Source organism: Mus musculus, chromosome 10, assembly GCF_000001635.26.
Source record: "Mus musculus strain C57BL/6J chromosome 10, GRCm38.p6 C57BL/6J".
Classification (NCBI taxonomy): Eukaryota; Metazoa; Chordata; class Mammalia; order Rodentia; family Muridae; genus Mus; species Mus musculus.
Window position 1 is genome coordinate 3,232,454 of NC_000076.6, and position 6,000 is coordinate 3,238,453.

General features: G+C 46.0%; 1 pseudogene; it reads right to left on the reverse strand.

Moving 5' to 3' along the window:
* The window catches only part of Gm6667, a 52,768-nt pseudogene extending 50,188 nt beyond the window's left edge, over positions 1–2,580 (reverse strand).
* Positions 2,581–6,000: the final 3,420 nt, after the last annotated feature.

Sequence of the window (6,000 nt, forward strand, 5' to 3'; positions counted from 1 at the left end):
GCCCCTGAGGTCCAATTGTGACCTCCCTTTCCTTTCTGACCCCATCCCCAAGCGAACACAAAGACCTTCCCTTCGCCAGCTCATTCCAGTATTCCAGTCCCAATACCAGCAATCACTCCCTGTGAACACAGCAGCTGAGCAGGCCAGGGAAGCAGATAATACACAATCATCATAATCCCCCAAAATCCAGAGAGGAAACAGAAACCAAGAACAAATCACCCAATGCAAAAAAGAAAGGTCCAGACGTCAGCACCTAGACCTGTAATTATCCCAAACCCAGATGCCTAGATGCGAAAGCAAAAACAGAATCACTAACACACAGGACAATATGTCTCCAGGAGAGCCCAGCTATTGCACCACACCAGGCCCTGGATATTCCAGCACAGTCAAAGCACAAGAAAAAGACCTTAAAATCAACTATATAAAGATGAGAGAAATCCTTAAAGAGGATATAAATAAATCCTTTACAGAAGCTCAAGAAAACACAAACGGTTAAAAGAAACAAATAAACTGTTCAAGACCTAAAAATGGAAATAGAATCAACACAGAAAAGAGAAACTGAAGGAAATCTTGAAATGAACAATTTAGGAATTTGAAGAGGAACTACAGAGGTAAGCTTCACCAACAGAATACAAGCCAAGGCAGAGAGAATCTCAGGAGTGGACAATACCACCGAAGAAAAGGATACACTAGGCAAAGAAAACACTAAATCTAAAAAATTCCAGACATAGACCATCCATCATTGTACCTGTCTGAAAGAATGGCAGGGACAAAAATGGAGAAGAGTCTGAGGAAAAGGAAGTCCAGAGACAGGCCCAAATTGTGATCCAGCTTAAAGGGAGGCCCCAAGGCCTGACCATATTACTGAGACTATGGTGTGCTTACAAAAAGGGGCCTATCATGACTGATCTCTTAAAGACCCAAAAAGGAATTGAAAGAGTCAGATGCAAATATTTGCACCCAACCAATGTACAGAAGCTGCTGACCCCTGTGGTTAAATTAGAGAAAAGCTGGACGAAGCTGAGGAAGAGGGCAATCCTACAAGAGGACAAGCAATCTCAATTAAGCTGGACCCCAGAGATCTCTCAGACACTGGATCACCAACCAGACAGCATACACCAGCTGATGTGATGCCCCCAACACATATACAGCAGAGGACTGACTGGTCTGGGTTCAGTCAGAGAAGATACACCTAACCCTCATGAGACTGGAGGCCCTAGAAAGTTTAGACATATGGTGGTGTGGGGCAATGGGGATGGGGACACCCTCTTTGAAGTGGGGAAAGGAGGATCTATGAAATATATAACAGTTGGAGGGTGGACCCAGAGGGGGCTAAAATCTAGACTGTAAAAAAGGATTAAATATATTTTTTTAAAAAATATAATATACAATTTGAAGATTATTATATAAATTAAGGGGAACAATGAGACATGTCTAATAATTGTTTGGCAAATACAGGCCATGATCATCATAATCTTTTGAAATTAAATATATTTTCATCTTTTGAAAAGAAAGAAAGAAAGAAGAAAGAGAAGAGAGAGAGAGAGAGAGAGAGAAAGAAGGAAAAAAGAAAGAAAGAAAGAAAGAAAGAAAGAAAGAAAGAAAGAAAGAAAGAAAGGAAGAAAGGAAGGAAGAAAACCTGGCCTCCTAGTCATCAACTGGTGTGGCACATATAATAAGCTTGCCAATTGGAATTATTACTGTCCTAACTTTTACAGAAAAACTGACTTCTGTCTAAATGAACCCCACTACCTGATCTGCCTCTAGGGGAAGAAGTCTAGACAGGCCCAGGGGCAGGGGCAGAAGCGTCCATATGCCCAACTAAGGACCACTTAACTCTGTTGTCACCCTGTGAAGGAAGGAAGAACTTAAAGCCTTTTTCTGAGTGGAATAGTGAGGCAGGACAGGGAAGGGAGATGAGCTGGGTGGGTTCAGCATACACCAAGTGGGCTCTAAATCTTGGTGTGGTGGCACAGGCCCTTAATTCTTATATTTGGGTGCAAAATTCTAGTTCAAGGCTAGCCTGGGCTACAGAGTGAACTCTTTCAGCAAAAGTCCCAGACTTTGGGGGGAGGGGTGCGAATGTGTGGAGCAGCTGTTGGTTGCCTGTGCTATAACCTGATTAAGCACACTGAGAAGTTCAGAAGCAAAAGGACCAGAGAACTCCTGAAGAGAGAGCCAGGTTTGGTAAAGAGGGGAGGGGTGGGGAGAGGACTCCAAAGAACTTGGGACCTAGACTATTTTCAAAAGAGTCTCTGGGCTGAGGAGGTCCTGTCCTCCACACTGTGCCCCTGGGATTCCTCTCAGGTTCAGGTCCCAGGAAGTCACTGGCTAGCTCAAGACAGAGAGAGCTGTGCTCCCCCACCCCCACCCCAGGCTTTGGAAATTCCAGGGCTATCCTTGAACACAGGCAAACCGTGTTCCCTCCTCCCCCCCCCCCCCGCCCCCCGGCTTCCATCACCCTCTGTCCCTATAGGGTATCAGGAACTTACCTGCTATCCCTGAACACAGACAGACAGACAGCAGGCACAACAGGGCCAAGAGGTAGGAAAGGACCTTGGCAGCAGCAGCCAGCTCCATAGCTTCTTCTCTAGACTCTGGTGGCCAAAGGCACAATTTTAACTGTCTGAAAGGGCAGGAAGTCTTGGTCACTTCCTGCCATGGACCGGTCAATTACCCCTCCCCCCCAATCTGTGGGAATCAGGGTCTGGGACAGATGGGCATAGAGTCGGTGAGAATGGGGTGACAGACTCAGCAAAAGAGAGTGCGTTGGATCTGAATGTAATGTCAAATTGAGCATCAAACTTTTTATACAGAAGAAACTAGGGTAATTAGGTGGCACATCAGCAAGGTACAATGAGGTTACTGGATGCTTAATGACCCTTACACAAAAGAGAGGAATGTAAACACAAAGACTGGCAGGAATTGGGCAATAAAACAACTGAGACAAAAGTAGCTCTATCTAAGGTCAGCTATGGTCTTAGAAGCCAGGTGTGAGGTCTTTACACTCCCAGGGCAAGGGCTTTCACACCTAAGCCATGGTTCTAATTAGGGAGTTCTGCTCTAGCTAACCTTCTCACGAATAATGCAATACTCTAAAACCACAGCTGGATCTACTTCCTAAACCATTGTAAATTCCTGTATATGGGAGAAACTTGGCTTTTATTCTAAGTGATAGTGTGGGGGGACTTTCTACTAATAAGTAATGTAGTCTGCCATATATAACTATAATAAGAATTCTAAACTTACTTTGCTAAGCTTGCCCTGAGATTTCTAACTCTATGTAATAGAGTATAGTAATGCCTGATTTCTTTCACTATCTCTCTTACAATACTAAAGGCAATTCTGAATGTAACTGAATAGGCAACATTCTTACTGAATTCCAAGCCCAGTGTCAGCTCAAGGACTACCTAGGGCATTTGTGAGGAGCGGGTGTGGCGGCAGTCCCAAAGGCGCCAGGGACTGCAGCTAAGTCGTATGATTTGCACCTGACTTCCTCATATAAGCCACAAACATCTTGAGAGCTGCGCAGGTGTACTAGGATACGGGTGAATACATTTTGATGGAGATATGCCCCTGCTGCCCTGATTAGCTGAAGCTGTGTGCCTGGTGAGGTGGCGTGGCCTGTTGTGCGTGGATGGGAACTGAGAGTATTTAAGAGTGAGAGGCCCAGGGTTCGGGGGAGATATAAACAAAGGAGATACAGAGAAAGAAGAAACAGGACTGAATAAACGTGTGCAGAAGGATCCTGTTGCAGCGTCGTTCTTCCTGGCCAGTTGGGCGCGCGCAACAGGCATTGGTGAAGGCCAGGAAGCAAAGTTCAATTTTGCTTAGTTATTTGGCAAGTCATTACTTGGAGGCACCTATAACAAAACAATACTGGAAGGAAGCACACAGATCCATTCGCAAGGATAAAATTGGAGCATACGTGCTATGGGATGCCACAGTTCCAGGAGACTAAGTTTCCGTGAAACTCTTCACCTCGGGACTGCTTCCAGGTTTGCTTTGTTTGTTTGGTTTTGGTTTTTTGGTTTTTTTGGTTTTTCTGTTTTTGTTTTTCGAGACAGGGTTTCTCTGTATAGCCCTGGCTGTCCTGGAACTCACTTTGTAGACCAGTCTGGCCTCAAACTCAGAAATTCGCCTGTCTCTACCTCCCGAGTCACCAAGACACTAGTGGAGTGGATGTAGCAACTTCCTGATGATGGTCCCGACCACAGAAAGTTTTTGAGACTTGGCTGGGAGTTCAAGGCAATTCCTCCTCCTGATCTTATAAAAACCAACTTCTATTTCCACTTTCTCCAGATCCTTTCAGAGCCGCTCCGCAGCCCCTGCAGTCTGGTCCCTGTGTCCTGGTCCCTGTGCCCTACAGATTGGGCTCTTATCTCAAGTCTCAGTGCTTTGCAGAGTGGGGCAGGAAGGAACTCAGCTGCACGTGTCTTTTGTGCCCTAGCATGTGAAGCTCCTGAGGCCAGGGAACTGAGAAGGGCAGGAAGAAAAGTACAGGAAAGGGAAAAGAGTGGGAAAAAGAAGGGAAGTGCCAGGAACTGATTGGCTGGATGGCTGGCAGGTGGGCGGGGTGAGTGAGGAGAGGCAGGGTGTGGTGGCAGGGTAAGGGAGTGCACTGCACAGGCTAGGTGGGGTGATCTACAGAGCAAGCAGGAGCTCCAGGCTTCTAAATTCATTGTCTGCAGATTCCTCAGGGGCAAGGTCATCAGAAGCTGAGTAATCCCCAGCTGCAACCCTGGACAGAAACCAAAGAATGTGGGCACAGGAAGCTGTAAGCAGACAGATAGTAACCCTGGCTGTGGCTTAGATACGCATGCTTTTGTGGAGCCCCCAACACACATACACCCCAACACCTCTGATGCCTCCAGCTTCCTGCTGCCTACTAGGGATCCTTCCAGCACCTCTCTGGCTGTAGCTACCCATCTCCCCATCCCCACTTCCTCTCTCTTCCTATCTGCACGTCTTAAAAATGCTTTTAAAAGCCTAAGAACTTATGCCCCACACTGGAAATCACAGTTGTTTCCCTGTCTAGTCTGCAAGCTGTGCTTTGCCACCATAATGTTCTTGCCTTTTGAGCCCAGAGGTCAGCTCTGAGTGTCCATGGGTCTTTCATTGCACCTAGTTTGTTCAGTCAAGATCTCCTCTAAAGTTAGAAGTTCCTGGATTCGACTAGACTGGCCAGCTTTCAAAATCTGTGGATGTTCCTGTGTCCAGGATTATAGGCACAAATCAACATTTCTGGAGTTCTTCCTGGGTCTATGGAAGATGAAATGTAGGTCCTCTTGTTTATAAGACTGGAGATTCAAAATGATAGCAACTTCTTAGCTGCTTGTGGTGGGACTTGCCTTCCATCCCAGCTCTTGGGAGGTCGAGACATTCAGGAGGATACCTGTTGAGTTAAAGGAAGAGGTCAATGGTGAGATACTGTCTTAAAAACACATATATATGTATGTATACACACACACACATATATATATACATATGTGTATGTGTGTGTGTATATATATATGTATACACACATATATATACACATATGTGTGTGTGTGTGTGCACACGCATGTGCACACCCACCCACACACCAACAACAATCAGTTTCAGAGATTACCATGGCAGGCTAGGGTTGTATGACTCTGCTGACACATGGTCCTCCTGTTTCTGTTCCTGTGTGTGGTGAAGGGCAGGACTGAGCACTCATGGGCAGGGGTAGAGCCCACCAACACTGTGTTCAAGCCTGTGCAGGGATTCCAGAGAACTCACAAGACTGTGGCTCTTTAGCAGTTGTACATTTTTGGTTTAAGACAGAGAGATTCACCAATTTGGAGATTAGTAAATGGGCAGGTTAGGCTGGTTGAGCAGTGAGCCCCAATAATCGACTTGTCTCCCTTTATCTCAGCAGATCTGAGATTTTCAGACATAGCTGCCTTAGGACTGACAACCACAGCCCAGGGAGCAGAGTTGTTTCCCCAGGAAACCTTAAGAATGATTCGTTTGAGG